Genomic DNA, 13,480 nt, shown 5'->3' on the forward strand with positions numbered 1-13,480 from the left:
TGTGTAGGCAACTGAAAAAAGTCCTGTCAGTGTGCAGGTATCTGTACATTCAGTTGATTAGTAGTAAAACTGGCACAGTTCACATATCCTGTCTGTATGATCTTCAGGTAATTGGCAGTTCAGGCACACCATACACATGCTTTCTGAGCAGCCGCTACTGTTCCTGCCCCTCTTACCAGTTTTCCTGCCTCAAGAAGGGGGACCACCTCATGGTACGTATTTAATGACCAAACCTGAACGCAACTAGTTTAACAGAGAAATACTGTTAATGGCTTCTTGAAATTCTTCGTAATTTGTGACAACTGTATTTAATATTGAAATACAGACCAGCATACTCCTGGTACATATTTAACTACCCAGGAAGTATGGGATTAATCTCTTTAGATGTGCCTAACTATAGATATTAAGTGCATGTTAAGTATGTTACATGTGTTTCAGTGCAAGCATGTGCTGGCTGTGAGACTGTGTGAGGCAATGGGTGGTGTACGGGAACTGGATGTCACCAATCAGGAGATCACCAACATGCTCAAACAGCTCGAATGAACACTGGGATAGCTGCAATGTGAACGCTAGGAGAGTTGATGCTGCGGTGCAAATTATTATATGGAAATCATATAGTCATATCAATACAATAGCTGCTTTTGAACAAACCTTAAGTTCACCTAAGGTTAAGTTTGCTTGATCAAGCATGTCAGTATGTTGGTACATTGAGCAAGTACTGAAAAAAGAACTCACATTACCAAAATTACAATGTATTAAAAGTATGTGTTGTGGTTTGATGTGACTTACTGACAAACAATTCCAAGTTGGTACACAAACCTATATAAACACTTTTATATGATTTTCAAGACTCTCTCCTTTTACACTGAACGATTTGTGGTGTGTATTGGGTATAAAACTGTTACTGAGAACTTGCGAAATTGATAAGAAAATGAATTTGGTTGCTTATAATTGATTGCGATATTTAAAAATTGTTGATTGGCATGTTTTTTTATAAAGTGTGATGATAATATTCATCCTGTTTTTTTCATTCTGGTGCGAAAAATCTGACCCGATGGCAAGTGCAGAAAATGGTTACGATGTATGCCGAGTAACCAGCCACGCAGCATGCCCAAGGGTCGGTTTTATCAATCTAGAAATTATTACCCAAACCGAAAACTCATGATGGTTTTTTTGTCTTGCAAACCATAATTTTCAATTGGTGTGAAAATTTACATAGAAAACACATTTTTGTGCATTTCAGAAAACAGCACGTATGATTTTGTTCACTGATGTCATTATGCATGATGCATAATAATTGTAGTTAGATGTTGACTTCAAATGCTTTCTCTAAAACAGTGCTGTTTTATAATTACAGTCGAAACTCGTTGGCTCGATATCTCATGGCTCGAACCAAATTAAAAGGACCGATTTTTATTTTTAGTTGTTCATATAAATTTCGATCGGATGGCTCGATATCTTGAGGGTCGATATTTCTCCACGCTCGAAGTGGTTTTCGCGGTCCCAAACAAGAATTTCACACTTTGATTTGGTTTCTTGGGTCGATGTCATTTTCGCGGGTTCAGTTAAGAATCTCACGCCTTGATTTGTTTGATTGGCTTCATTTAGCACAAGGCGCTAATCGATTAAAATTGCTTGACTGATATTATAATTATTGTCGAATTTAAATGGTTTAACAGTTTGAATAAACATGCCATCACTTTGAGTTATGTCTCTAATTGTTATCCATCCCTAGATTACTATGCATTTTGATATAACTTTTAAGCTATGTTTGCGTTACCCACTGTTTACAATTGCTTGTTTTCGCATAAAAGTATTTTAATTATAAATAAAAAATAAAATGATATTTTCTAATAATCGAATAAGTCATATTACGAAATTTAGGGTGCGTAACTATGCCCAATAAATACTCTTCCTTCTCTTGCGGTGATAGCGTAGCCAATAACAAACGAGGTAAATAAGACTTTATGTAACAAATGAAAAAATAACATTCTGTAAGCAATCCCGCTTGGCTCGATATTCTCGAGGCTCGAAGTACTTTGGCCGGTCCCTAGAATATCGAGCCATCGAGTTTCGACTGTATATAACTTGTAAAATGTTTCCTTTTGAGCTCTATGGAAATGTGATACCTTTGTTTTCATAAGATAAAAAAGATCAGAAGTTGTTGCGCTTGACTAATCTGGCATGAGAATTCACTAGAATTGCCTGTTGAGGCGTGCAAGAAATATGTGAATTTAAAATATTCATAATGCATAATCACCTGAATGTGTGCAGGGCATCAAATTTTGTCGCACACCTCGTTTCGCACAATGAAGTTTTGTCGTACGTTCCATTGCCTCGCGATTTTCGGCGTCGTTTTCAAGAGCATTCATGCATCGAAGTAGCCGCTTCGCTGAGTAATTGAAGCAAAATGCTACTTTTTGAACCCTCTTCAACCTATTGCGAACGTTTGGTTCTTCAGACGCATCGCATATGGCTAAGTTCAAATAATGACAGTGTGTATATAATGCTTGGGGGTGAATCTCTCTCTAATTCGGGCCTGCACTCCCCAAAATTTTCACGACATATTGGATGCACCATCGTAGCCTTGGCCTCGAAGCTTGTCCATGTTTACACCGGAATTTCTCAAAAGGAACAGAAAGGCTTGTATATCGATTAGATAATCATAATTACAAATATTTATTTTTTTAGATTTACAGAAATGAACGATGGAATAATTTAAGTAATAACTAGGAGACCTTACCCTGGTTAGGCATCAGCTTTCAATGCATTTTTGGGGTTTTTGAGTTTTCGATTTTTCAAAGCAAGTATGCACACGTGCGTATGCCTAGGAACGGGCTTACTGAGCAGTTTAAGACATTGTTGTTATGTGTATTTTTCTTAATACAGCAGTTTAAATGTGAATGCAGTTGCACTACTTTCATTCCACATAAATCTGACACAGTGAACTATATTGTTGCTTTGTGAATATAAACTGTGTTATTTTTAAGGACATACTATTTATTATGTAACAAATTGTTTACTTAAAATATAGAAGAAAAGTGTTAACGCTATATTAATATTCGGACTGTATTTTCTACACATGCTTTATGAAACTTGGTCTAAATGTTTGTTTGCATGAAATCTAGGTCAGGGTTGATTGGGCATTGGGTCATGTCTGGTCTTAAATTAGTTCACTATGTCAACAGTTCAAAATTGTTTACACCTGAGGCCACCTTGACTATTTAATTTCTAGGAAGCTTGGTCAGAATATATTATGTCTCTATGGAATCTATGTAGCTTAAGGATGCACTCTTACTCCCAAATAAGATTTATCAAAATTAATGAAGTTGTTTTAATATACCAAAAGGGATGAATACATGTTGAAAATGATGGTTCTGAAGGATACCGAATTTAATTTTGAAAGAGAGGTGCAGAAAACAGGCTATTTCTACTTTATGAGACGAATGTAGGACGAAGTGAACCACTTCCCAAGTGAACCAGGACTAAGTGAACCACTTGGTGAGACGAAGTGAACCATCTATATGTTATATAGGGAATATTCTCTTAATGTAATATTATGTTTCAGAGTTTATTTTCCTGAGTATAAATGATTTAATAGGTAATATGAATAAATTGTTAATCAAAGTGTTTATTTATTAGAATTCTGAAGACCATAGTAGATCACAGTGAATCTTTTAGCATTCACCAATCATTGATTATTTTTGCGTATTTAGCTATTAAATACACGGTTACAATTCTGTTTTCAGTAATTAAGATATTCCATAAATTATTATTTAGTATGAAGTTAAATGTTTATCACTCAAAATGTATGTTTGTTATACTTGTGTATGTACTGATTATGAATAATAGTGTCACTTTAATTAGTCGAATAGTCAGGTGAAATCATTTCTTTTGCATTTCTATATCAGATTGACCAGTTCACATACATGTATACGGTGAAAGTAAAATAAGAAGCTCGCTTGATCCGATGTTTAATAATGCTTGTTAACGCTCTTTACAGTTTGACAGAAACTACTTGCAGGAATTGATGGAAACATGTAACATAAATAAATTACAATGTCAAGTTGCAAATGTAACACACAACCAACTCGAGGTCACTTCATTGCACCAGGCCAATACTCGAAAATTATTAAAAGGAATAAATTGAAACTTTGAACATTGCTCACAGAGTTGCAGAGCTATCTCCCCTTCCACTTTTATTTTTTAGAGAGTTAGTAAAAGAATACATTTGAAACTACAGTTTTATACTATCGGCGGTAGCAGGTATTTCAACATTAATAACACTTATTTCTTGAAATACTATGCAATCGGGTATGCAACGCCTCCGTGGCCCAATGGATAAGGCATCGGCCTCCTAAGCTGGGGATTGCGGGTCCGAGTCCCGCCGGAGGTTCGTTTGTCAGATGAGCTATTTTTCTTACATATCACTTGTATTTTCAATTTGACAAAGGGAGGTCAGTATGCGCTTCATCATTAAAATCGTTACGTAAAGTGTCTGTTTATGGGCGATAACTCAACTTTCTGAGGCCAATTGTTTAAAACTGGTACATTCTTTAGTTAGGAGAGAATCGGCCAAAAATATTCAATGATTGGTCAGTTGTTATACAAAATGTAATATTAACCAATGAAAGTGATTATCAGTTCTAGAGTTAATATGCAGACGTTTTTTCAGTTTTATGCAATTGGCTGCAACCGGTATTTTACCAAAAGATTACACTTTTCACGTAACAAATTGAAAACAAATATATAGCGCAAATGTTGCTTTTTAAGATATTTTGGTCGATGCAAAAACTTGATTACTTGCAGAAATATCTATTTTCATCATAAGAACAAATCAATCTAACTTTGATGTACTGTTCTTTAAAAATCAAAGAGCCCTTCAGCAAGGCAAAATATTATGTTTCCGCTGAGGATTGAACTCAGGACCTTCCGCGTGTTAAGCGGATGTGATAACCACTACACCACGGAAACAGCATTCATTCTGGACAGCAAGTTTAAAGCCAAGTACATAAATTGTATCATAGCAAATATATTCCAATCATTAAATACTAAAACGGAGGACACACACCGCCTCCGTAGCCTAATTGATCTACGCCAGGGATTGCGGGTTAGAATCCGCCGGGGGTTCGTTTGTCATTACAACTCTTTTAACTTACATATCTTATGCTTGTTTATATTGACAAAAGGTAGTCGATAGGCGTTTAATCATTGAAAATACCAAGTTCCAAGCGTACGTTTATAGACAATAGTTATTTTCCTGGTGTTGAACCTGGTAACCTTCGCAAATACATTACACTTTTCGAGTAAGGAAATGCAAAATGCGAAAATGCTTTTTCAAAATATTTCGTACATCAAAAACCTTATAAATTACAGAAATATCCATTTTAATGATAAGAACAAACCAAAGTTACATGTATTTATTATCGGAATTGATAATGTAAAATTCGGTTGTGAGGTAGATTTTGTAGGGTACTGTAGTTTATATAAGTTTTACATTTTCCTCGAGGAAATTACAAGTATCGGGTTATGTACTGATTTGGGAAATCATTCGATAAGCAAGTGGGGTACGGAGAGGATCGTGTCATTGTACACTAGTAGCGTGTTTTATTATTGTGAACACTATTTATTTATTTTTTTGGACATTGGAAATTTAGAAATTAAATACTTAATATTGCTATTTAATTTAATAAGCCACTGCTAGGCTATGTTTGGGGGGACGGAAAGGCAGTGTTTTGAGGAAGGAGTCGGAGGCCGGTCGTAGCGACACACCGGAAGGAGGAGCTGGCATGCCACGTGGCCAGGGAGAACAAGCTTTGTTTCATTTTCTCGCCGCGCTGGTCCACCGCCAACGGCCACCGTGACGTCAGCGATTTCCGGCCAAGGCTACTTCTCCAGTCCTGCGTTCTCCAATCGAGCGACATCCATGGTCATGGTTAGGGATAGACAGCAGCTTTTTCGCCCCTACCACCCTTACCAAGCGAGGTCCAACGCCAACACCAACGCCATCTGTTTCGGTTGCGGACGGAAAGGACACTTCCGGCGGGAGTGCGAGCTGGTCGGCGGGTCGTCTGTCAAACGAGAGAGCGGCATCGGAGGGCCTAAACAATGATAAGTACTTTCATGATGATAGTGACTGTTTGGGTGAAATGAGAATGAGATGAGAAAATAAGGTTTTTATCATCGTATTTCGTAGTTATTTTAAAATAACTTACGTAAAGATATTATTTGAAAATGTGTGTTTCTTATACCATTTACATCTGATGTAAATGAGGTTCGTACACTGTGTGCGAAGTATAACATAATATGTTTAGTCCCTTGGACCGTTCCGCTTGTATCAGATACTTGCGAAGTCGTACTCTGAGTGCGAGGATTATTTTATGCATTGCAGAATATAGATCTTTCCGTTCAGGGGGTGCTACGGCGGCTGCTAATGGGGGTGTCCCTGAACGATTGTTCAAAAGGCATGGCAGATGGAAATCTGAAAATGCAAAAGATCGTTATGTCAGGGAATCGGATGACACTAAGAAATTTGTATCTCTTAATCTTGGTTTATAGATTACATGAATTGTTATACAATTTAGGTATATTTCATTCATTGATATATTTTTGACTGTTGTATACGCACCCGTTCTTTTACTGTCTATAAAATACCCCGCTTGTTGGCACACCTATATTGTGTTCCTTTGTTTGTCTTTACTTAAGGTTAAGATAATAAATATTTTATGTTTGGCATAAAATGAAATGAAATAGAAAACATAAATGTATTTATTATCGGAATTGATAATGTAAAATTCGGTTGTGAGGTAGATTTTGTAGGGTACTGTAGTTTATATAAGTTTTACATTTTCCTCGAGGAAATTACAAGTATCGGGTTATGTACTGATTTGGGAAATCATTCGATAAGCAAGTGGGGTACGGAGAGGATCGTGTCATTGTACACTAGTAGCGTGTTTTATTGATTACAAAAAATGATATACAAATAGATGATTGTTTCTGTGTTATTAACGCATATTTATTTTTCAGTTTGGTATTGTTTGTGTTACCAACGTACGAATGGGAGTTTATTCGTGTAGAGGGCTGTGAGTGGCATTGATTCCGGACATTACTACAATGCAGAAGCATTCATCACTGTGTTTAGGAACATTGAGCCATTCACCATGTTATGGCTATTCAGGGAATCAGTGCCTGTGTGAATATTATTGAATTGTCAGAATATACAAAATAAAATACCCCGCTTGTTGGCACACCTATATTGTGTTCCTTTGTTTGTCTTTACTTAAGGTTAAGATAATAAATATTTTATGTTTGGCATAAAATGAAATGAAATAGAAAACATAACCTAATATACTGTACTTTAAAGATCAAAGAAAAGGAGCCCTTCAAAATATTATGTTTCCGCTGAGGATTGAACTCAGGACCTTCCGCGTGTTAAGCGGATGTGATAACCACTACACCACGGAAACAGCACTTATAGTTTACAGTAATATCACAAGCAAGTATGTATCTTTTATTATATTAATAACGTTTCGCAAATTTTTTGAGCGAAATGTTATTGCTATTTCTATTTTTACATACTAAAATGTGTACATCCACCGCCTCCGTGGCCTAATGGATAAGGCATCGGCCTCCTAAGCCGGGGATTGCGGGTTCGAATCCCGCCGGAGGTTCGCTTGTCCGTTCACCTCTTTTACTTCATATGCTTGGTTATATTGACATACGGAAGTCGAAAAGCGTTTCCAAGTTTTCGATTACAGACAATAGTAATCTGCCCGGTATTGAACATGATTACCTTTGGCAAATACATTACACTTTTCGCGTAAGGAATTTAGAACAAATAGCGCAAACGATGCATTCTCAAAATAGTTGGTACATGCCCAAACTTTATTACTAGCGAAAAACAACAACAATTTTATCATAACAAAAAACAACAAATAACTGCGATACTGCTTTTGAAAAATTAAGGGAAAAGATCGCTTCAAAATAATTTGTTTCCGCTGAGGATTGAACTCAGGACCTTTCGCGTGTTAAGCGGATGTGATAACCACCACACCACGGAAACAGCATTCATTATCTACAGAGAGTTCAAAGCCAAGTGCATACGTTGTATTATAGTATAAACATTTACCTCTTCAAATACTATGCAATCGGGTATGTAACGCCTCCGTGGCCCAATGGATAAGGCATCGGCCTCCTAAGCCGGGGATTGCGGGTTCGAGTCCCGCCGGAGGTTCGTTTGTCAGATGAGCTATTGTTCTTACATATCACTTGCATTTTCAATTTGACAAAGGGAGGTCAGTATGCGCTTCATCATTAAAATCGTAACGTAAAGTGTCTGTTTATGGGCGATAACTTAACTTTCTGAGGCCAATTGTTTAAAACTGGTACATTCTTTAGTTAGGAGAGAATCGGCCAAAAATATTCAATGATTGGTCAGTTGTTATACAAAATGTATTATTAACCAATGAAAATGATCATCAGTTCTAAACTTAATATGCAGACGTTTTTTTCAGTTTTATGCAATTGGCTGCAACCGGTATTTTACCAAAAGATTACACTTTTCACGTAACAAATTGAAAACAAATATATAGCGCAAATGTTGCTTTTTAAGATATTTTGGTCGATGCAAAAACTTTATTACTTGCAGAAATATCTATTTTCATCATAAGAACAAATCAATCTAACTTTGATATACTGTTCTTTAAAAATCAAAGAGCCCTTCAGCAAGGCAAAATATTATGTTTCCGCTGAGGATTGAACTCAGGACCTTCCGCGTGTTAAGCGGATGTGATAACCTCTACATCATGGAAACAGCATTCATTCTGGACAGCAAGTTTAAAGCCAAGTACATAAATTGTATCATAGCAAATATATTCCAATCATTAAATACTAAAACGGAGGACACACACCGCCTCCGTAGCCTAATTGATCTAAGCCAGGGATTGCGGGTTAGAATCCGCCGGAGGTTCGTTTGTCATTACAACTCTTTTAACTTACATATCTTATGCTTGTTCATATTGACAAAGGGTAGTCGATAGGCGTTTAATCATTGAAAATACCAAGTTCCAAGCGTACGTTTATAGACAATAGTTATTTTCCTGGTGTTGAACCTGGTAACCTTCACAAATACATTACACTTTTCGAGTAAGGAAATGCAAAATGCGAAAATGCTTTTTTAAAATATTTCGTACATCAAAAACCTTATAAATTACAGAAATATCCATTTTAATGATAAGAACAAACCAAAGTTACCCTAATATACTGTACTTTAAAGATAAAAAAAGGAGCCCTTCAAAATATTATGTTTCCGCTGAGGATTGAACTCAGGACCTTCCGCGTGTTAAGCGGATGTGATAACCACTACACCACGGAAACAGCACTTATAGTTTACAGTAATATCACAAGCAAGTATGTATCTTTTATTATATTAATAACGTTTCGCAAATTTTTTGAGCGAAATGTTATTGCTATTTGTATTTTTACATACTAAAATGTGTACATCCACCGCCTCCGTGGCCTAATGGATAAGGCATCGGCCTCCTAAGCCGGGGATTGCGGGTTCGAATCCCGCCGGAGGTTCGCTTGTCCGTTCACCTCTTTTACTTCATATGCTTGGTTATATTGACATACGGAAGTCGAAAAGCGTTTCCAAGTTTTCGATTACAGACAATAGTAATCTGCCCGGTATTGAACATGATTACCTTGGCAAATACATTACACTTTTCGCGTAAGGAATTTAGAACAAATAGCGCAAACGATGCATTCTCAAAATAGTTGGTACATGCCCAAACTTTATTACTAGCGAAAAACAACAACAATTTTATCATAACAAAAAACAACAAATAACTGCGATACTGCTTTTGAAAAATTAAGGGAAAAGATCGCTTCAAAATAATTTGTTTCCGCTGAGGATTGAACTCAGGACCTTTCGCGTGTTAAGCGGATGTGATAACCACCACACCACGGAAACAGCATTCATTATCTACAGAGAGTTCAAAGCCAAGTGCATACGTTGTATTATAGTATAAACATTTACCTCTTCAAATACTATGCAATCGGGTATGTAACGCCTCCGTGGCCCAATGGATAAGGCATCGGCCTCCTAAGCCGGGGATTGCGGGTTCGAGTCCCGCCGGAGGTTCGTTTGTCAGATGAGCTATTGTTCTTACATATCACTTGCATTTTCAATTTGACAAAGGGAGGTCAGTATGCGCTTCATCATTAAAATCGTAACGTAAAGTGTCTGTTTATGGGCGATAACTTAACTTTCTGAGGCCAATTGTTTAAAACTGGTACATTCTTTAGTTAGGAGAGAATCGGCCAAAAATATTCAATGATTGGTCAGTTGTTATACAAAATGTATTATTAACCAATGAAAATGATCATCAGTTCTAAACTTAATATGCAGACGTTTTTTTCAGTTTTATGCAATTGGCTGCAACCGGTATTTTACCAAAAGATTACACTTTTCACGTAACAAATTGAAAACAAATATATAGCGCAAATGTTGCTTTTTAAGATATTTTGGTCGATGCAAAAACTTTATTACTTGCAGAAATATCTATTTTCATCATAAGAACAAATCAATCTAACTTTGATATACTGTTCTTTAAAAATCAAAGAGCCCTTCAGCAAGGCAAAATATTATGTTTCCGCTGAGGATTGAACTCAGGACCTTCCGCGTGTTAAGCGGATGTGATAACCTCTACATCATGGAAACAGCATTCATTCTGGACAGCAAGTTTAAAGCCAAGTACATAAATTGTATCATAGCAAATATATTCCAATCATTAAATACTAAAACGGAGGACACACACCGCCTCCGTAGCCTAATTGATCTAAGCCAGGGATTGCGGGTTAGAATCCGCCGGAGGTTCGTTTGTCATTACAACTCTTTTAACTTACATATCTTATGCTTGTTCATATTGACAAAGGGTAGTCGATAGGCGTTTAATCATTGAAAATACCAAGTTCCAAGCGTACGTTTATAGACAATAGTTATTTTCCTGGTGTTGAACCTGGTAACCTTCACAAATACATTACACTTTTCGAGTAAGGAAATGCAAAATGCGAAAATGCTTTTTTAAAATATTTCGTACATCAAAAACCTTATAAATTACAGAAATATCCATTTTAATGATAAGAACAAACCAAAGTTACCCTAATATACTGTACTTTAAAGATAAAAAAAGGAGCCCTTCAAAATATTATGTTTCCGCTGAGGATTGAACTCAGGACCTTCCGCGTGTTAAGCGGATGTGATAACCACTACACCACGGAAACAGCACTTATAGTTTACAGTAATATCACAAGCAAGTATGTATCTTTTATTATATTAATAACGTTTCGCAAATTTTTTGAGCGAAATGTTATTGCTATTTGTATTTTTACATACTAAAATGTGTACATCCACCGCCTCCGTGGCCTAATGGATAAGGCATCGGCCTCCTAAGCCGGGGATTGCGGGTTCGAATCCCGCCGGAGGTTCGCTTGTCCGTTCACCTCTTTTACTTCATATGCTTGGTTATATTGACATACGGAAGTCGAAAAGCGTTTCCAAGTTTTCGATTACAGACAATAGTAATCTGCCCGGTATTGAACATGATTACCTTGGCAAATACATTACACTTTTCGCGTAAGGAATTTAGAACAAATAGCGCAAACGATGCATTCTCAAAATAGTTGGTACATGCCCAAACTTTATTACTAGCGAAAAACAACAACAATTTTATCATAACAAAAAACAACAAATAACTGCGATACTGCTTTTGAAAAATTAAGGGAAAAGATCGCTTCAAAATAATTTGTTTCCGCTGAGGATTGAACTCAGGACCTTTCGCGTGTTAAGCGGATGTGATAACCACCACACCACGGAAACAGCATTCATTATCTACAGAGAGTTCAAAGCCAAGTGCATACGTTGTATTATAGTATAAACATTTACTTCTTCAAATACTATGCAATCGGGTATGTAACGCCTCCGTGGCCCAATGGATAAGGCATCGGACTCCTAAGCTGGGGATTGCGGGTTCGAGTCCCGCCGGAGGTTCGTTTGTCAGATGAGCTATTTTTCTTACATATCACTTGCATTTTCAATTTGACAAAGGGAGGTCAGTATGCGCATCATCATTAAAATCGTTACGTAAAGTGTCTGTTTATGGGCGATAACTTAACTTTCTGAGGCCAATTGTTTAAAACTGGTACATTCTTTAGTTAGGAGAGAATCGGCCAAAAATATTCAATGATTGGTCAGTTGTTATACAAATGTATTATTAACCACTACACCACGGAAACAGCATTCATTCTGGACAGCAAGTTTAAAGCCAAGTACATAAATTGTATCATAGCAAATATATTCCAATCATTAAATACTAAAACGGAGGACACACACCGCCTCCGTAGCCTAATTGATCTAAGCCAGGGATTGCGGGTTAGAATCCGCCGGAGGTTCGTTTGTCATTACAACTCTTTTAACTTACATATCTTATGCTTGTTCATATTGACAAAAGGTAGTCGATAGGCGTTTAATCATTGAAAATACCAAGTTCCAAGCGTACGTTTATAGACAATAGTTATTTTCCTGGTGTTGAACCTGGTAACCTTCGCAAATACATTACACTTTTCGAGTAAGGAAATGCAAAATGCGAAAATGCTTTTTCAAAATATTTCGTACATCAAAAACCTTATAAATTACAGAAATATCCATTTTAATGATAAGAACAAACCAAAGTTACCCTAATATACTGTACTTTAAAGATCAAAGAAAAGGAGCCCTTCAAAATATTATGTTTCCGCTGAGGATTGAACTCAGGACCTTCCGCGTGTTAAGCGGATGTGATAACCACTACACCACGGAAACAGCACTTATAGTTTACAGTAATATCACAAGCAAGTATGTATCTTTTATTATATTAATAACGTTTCGCAAATTTTTTGAGCGAAATGTTATTGCTATTTGTATTTTTACATACTAAAATGTGTACATCCACCGCCTCCGTGGCCTAATGGATAAGGCATCGGCCTCCTAAGCCGGGGATTGCGGGTTCGAATCCCGCCGGAGGTTCGCTTGTCCGTTCACCTCTTTTACTTCATATGCTTGGTTATATTGACATACGGAAGTCGAAAAGCGTTTCCAAGTTTTCGATTACAGACAATAGTAATCTGCCCGGTATTGAACATGATTACCTTTGGCAAATACATTACACTTTTCGCGTAAGGAATTTAGAACAAATAGCGCAAACGATGCATTCTCAAAATAGTTGGTACATGCCCAAACTTTATTACTAGCGAAAAACAACAACAATTTTATCATAACAAAAAACAACAAATAACTGCGATACTGCTTTTGAAAAATTAAGGGAAAAGATCGCTTCAAAATAATTTGTTTCCGCTGAGGATTGAACTCAGGACCTTTCGCGTGTTAAGCGGATGTGATAACCACCACACCACGGAAACAGCATTCATTATCTACAGAGAGTTC

General features: G+C 36.8%; 1 long non-coding RNA gene and 17 other non-coding genes across 18 annotated transcripts; 7 read left to right on the plus strand and 11 right to left on the minus strand.

Annotated features, from left to right (window-relative positions):
* The first annotated feature begins 78 nt into the window (after positions 1 to 78).
* On the plus strand, positions 79 to 2,162 carry LOC128230211 (uncharacterized). The gene is made up of 2 exons (XR_008260184.1): positions 79 to 212; positions 439 to 2,162. It is a non-coding gene; the product is annotated as an uncharacterized LOC128230211 (long non-coding RNA).
* Positions 2,163 to 4,901: 2,739 nt separating this feature from the next.
* On the minus strand, positions 4,902 to 4,974 carry Trnav-aac (transfer RNA valine (anticodon AAC)). Its single transcript has one exon. It is a non-coding gene; the product is annotated as a tRNA-Val (tRNA).
* A 2,419-nt stretch (positions 4,975 to 7,393) lies between these two features.
* Positions 7,394 to 7,466, minus strand: Trnav-aac (transfer RNA valine (anticodon AAC)). The gene has a single exon. It is a non-coding gene; the product is annotated as a tRNA-Val (tRNA).
* A 131-nt stretch (positions 7,467 to 7,597) lies between these two features.
* On the plus strand, positions 7,598 to 7,670 carry Trnar-ccu (transfer RNA arginine (anticodon CCU)). Its single transcript has one exon. It is a non-coding gene; the product is annotated as a tRNA-Arg (tRNA).
* Positions 7,671 to 7,989: 319 nt separating this feature from the next.
* Positions 7,990 to 8,062, minus strand: Trnav-aac (transfer RNA valine (anticodon AAC)). Its single transcript has one exon. It is a non-coding gene; the product is annotated as a tRNA-Val (tRNA).
* A 98-nt stretch (positions 8,063 to 8,160) lies between these two features.
* Trnar-ccu (transfer RNA arginine (anticodon CCU)) lies at positions 8,161 to 8,233 on the plus strand. Its single transcript has one exon. It is a non-coding gene; the product is annotated as a tRNA-Arg (tRNA).
* Positions 8,234 to 8,739: 506 nt separating this feature from the next.
* Trnav-aac (transfer RNA valine (anticodon AAC)) lies at positions 8,740 to 8,812 on the minus strand. Its single transcript has one exon. It is a non-coding gene; the product is annotated as a tRNA-Val (tRNA).
* A 490-nt stretch (positions 8,813 to 9,302) lies between these two features.
* Trnav-aac (transfer RNA valine (anticodon AAC)) lies at positions 9,303 to 9,375 on the minus strand. The gene has a single exon. It is a non-coding gene; the product is annotated as a tRNA-Val (tRNA).
* Positions 9,376 to 9,506: 131 nt separating this feature from the next.
* Positions 9,507 to 9,579, plus strand: Trnar-ccu (transfer RNA arginine (anticodon CCU)). Its single transcript has one exon. It is a non-coding gene; the product is annotated as a tRNA-Arg (tRNA).
* Positions 9,580 to 9,897: 318 nt separating this feature from the next.
* Positions 9,898 to 9,970, minus strand: Trnav-aac (transfer RNA valine (anticodon AAC)). Its single transcript has one exon. It is a non-coding gene; the product is annotated as a tRNA-Val (tRNA).
* A 98-nt stretch (positions 9,971 to 10,068) lies between these two features.
* Positions 10,069 to 10,141, plus strand: Trnar-ccu (transfer RNA arginine (anticodon CCU)). Its single transcript has one exon. It is a non-coding gene; the product is annotated as a tRNA-Arg (tRNA).
* Positions 10,142 to 10,647: 506 nt separating this feature from the next.
* On the minus strand, positions 10,648 to 10,720 carry Trnav-aac (transfer RNA valine (anticodon AAC)). Its single transcript has one exon. It is a non-coding gene; the product is annotated as a tRNA-Val (tRNA).
* A 490-nt stretch (positions 10,721 to 11,210) lies between these two features.
* Positions 11,211 to 11,283, minus strand: Trnav-aac (transfer RNA valine (anticodon AAC)). Its single transcript has one exon. It is a non-coding gene; the product is annotated as a tRNA-Val (tRNA).
* A 131-nt stretch (positions 11,284 to 11,414) lies between these two features.
* Positions 11,415 to 11,487, plus strand: Trnar-ccu (transfer RNA arginine (anticodon CCU)). Its single transcript has one exon. It is a non-coding gene; the product is annotated as a tRNA-Arg (tRNA).
* Positions 11,488 to 11,805: 318 nt separating this feature from the next.
* On the minus strand, positions 11,806 to 11,878 carry Trnav-aac (transfer RNA valine (anticodon AAC)). The gene has a single exon. It is a non-coding gene; the product is annotated as a tRNA-Val (tRNA).
* Positions 11,879 to 12,786: 908 nt separating this feature from the next.
* Trnav-aac (transfer RNA valine (anticodon AAC)) lies at positions 12,787 to 12,859 on the minus strand. The gene has a single exon. It is a non-coding gene; the product is annotated as a tRNA-Val (tRNA).
* A 131-nt stretch (positions 12,860 to 12,990) lies between these two features.
* Trnar-ccu (transfer RNA arginine (anticodon CCU)) lies at positions 12,991 to 13,063 on the plus strand. Its single transcript has one exon. It is a non-coding gene; the product is annotated as a tRNA-Arg (tRNA).
* A 319-nt stretch (positions 13,064 to 13,382) lies between these two features.
* Positions 13,383 to 13,455, minus strand: Trnav-aac (transfer RNA valine (anticodon AAC)). Its single transcript has one exon. It is a non-coding gene; the product is annotated as a tRNA-Val (tRNA).
* Between the last annotated feature and the right edge of the window lie 25 nt (positions 13,456 to 13,480).

Source organism: Mya arenaria, chromosome 4, assembly GCF_026914265.1.
Source record: "Mya arenaria isolate MELC-2E11 chromosome 4, ASM2691426v1".
Taxonomy (NCBI): domain Eukaryota; kingdom Metazoa; phylum Mollusca; class Bivalvia; order Myida; family Myidae; genus Mya; species Mya arenaria.